We start from the raw sequence: 2127 nt of genomic DNA, 5'->3' as shown, positions 1-2127 counted from the left end.
CGCCCAATACACTTTCGCACATTTTCTGGGTTACACTAAAGACCTGAAAGTGGACCTGAAAAGACCTGAAAGTATACGATTAAAATTATTCAAATTGCAATAACTTTTTTAGTATTGGATGGAATTTCTTCAAGTTGGAATTTTATTAATTGTTAATATCCATATTTCATTAAAATTTAAATATTTTAAATCAAAAACATTTTTTTGAAGTTAAAAGTTGGACCTGAACGGAGAAATGAAAAGACCTGAAGGGACCTGAAAAATCTATGGTTGGACTAATTCTAATTTTTTTAAGACTCAGTGGTTATCTTTCAACTTTAGATTTTGTGAAACAAGAAATTCAGTAACGATAATATCAAAATAAAATATTGAAAAAATATCGTTGAGGTGTCAAAACTCGGACCTGAACGAAAAATTAAATAACATAAATTTGCTTGAAATGACTGTGGTCAGATTTATTCAAGTTCTTTAACTGTTTTTCAATCAATCTCCTTGAAATATGAATTTTGTTATAGGAAAGGTATAATATATCATTGAAATGATAAAGAATTTTATCGAAATTAAAAAAATATAATGATTGAGTTACAAAATTTTTTTCTATTTGTTTTCATTTTAGACAAAAGTCTATTGAAGAGAACGAATGACTTTATATTTATACAGGAACCTATTTGAATACAAAATACCTTTTTGATGATGAAAAAAAGAAGATTGCCCGTTGAAAATATTCAAACCAGAGACATATAATACAATTTAGTCTCTGTTCAAACTAATTAAACTTGCTTAAACTGCATTAATATATAGTAAAGCAGGTCTTAAACTTAAAAATGAAAATAATAGTATTGCTTCCCCAGTAAACTATGTGTAATTTAAAGACCCATGTTCGTCGATTGGAATGTTTTAATTACGTGAACGTGTGCCGGTTGTAATTCAAACCTTGTATTGATATTAGGTGATAATTGGACCATTCGTCTAAATAAACATTTCACTTTAATCTTTTAATTGGATTATCACTATATATTATATATCTTGTTATTTATAAGATTTTTACCAAATTTTATAGTATTTCATACTTCATAGTTAACATATATCTTTTTTAAACTAAGAATTATCTATATTTTAAGCTACTTGTCCCATTTTTAATATAACTTTTATGAAATTATTTACAAGTATATATTTTTGTATATATTTTGGTTTTAAGGATCAGTGTCTCATGAGTAATTTTTTGGCTGGATATTGATTGTTGTTTGTGTGTAAATGAATATTGTGTGAATGCCTTGTTTCAATCAATATGTGACACTAACTTTATTCTTTATTCTCTTCCGTCAATTAAAAATTACAAAGAAGATGGGGTGTGATCCCAATGAGACAGATCTCCACAAGAGACAAAATGACATCGAGAAAACTCCCCATAAGAGAAGAAATGATACAGAAATGAACAACTGAGTTTTTATCCCAAATTTCACGGTCCATGGAATGTTGAACATAGAAAATAATAGTGCGAGTGGCCGGGTTATACCCGTGTACTATCATCGGGTGACACATTCTTGTCAGTCAAAATGTAATGCAATTTTTTTTTCTAGCATAATATTTATAATTGAACTGTCTTTAAAGATCATATGAAGGATTTTGACCGGAGTGTACATTTTTTCGTGACTTTTAGTACAATCCAATCAAGGTGGCACACATTCACGCTTAATCATGTTAACTTTTTGGTAAATATTCATTTTCTAATCAAGAATATTTTTATCTAAAATTATACTGAGACCTTTTCATCAAGTTTTGAAATCCGTTCCAATTTTTATTTACATCGAGCCGTATTCAGGTATATATTAGAGATCATTAGAGAAATGACTTCAGTAAAATATGTCAGTTTTACACTTGCGATTTCCCAACTTGGTTTGATTGTATATTTGGAGGATTTATATTGAAGCCACTTTGCAAATATGTTGGTGGTGGTATTCCTGGACCACTCAGATGGTTAATATTCTGATACTGAGCTCTTTGGTTTGGAGGTTGGATGAAGGATGGTACATGTATATGATGATGAAATGGCCGCGGGGGTTGTTGCAACACTGTTGGTGCGGGTTGTCCCATTTGTTGGTTCATAAACTGGTGTGGTCTGAAAGT

Source organism: Mytilus edulis, chromosome 2, assembly GCF_963676685.1.
Source record: "Mytilus edulis chromosome 2, xbMytEdul2.2, whole genome shotgun sequence".
Lineage (NCBI taxonomy): Eukaryota > Metazoa > Mollusca > Bivalvia > Mytilida > Mytilidae > Mytilus > Mytilus edulis.
Note: the sequence above shows the minus strand (reverse complement) of the source record.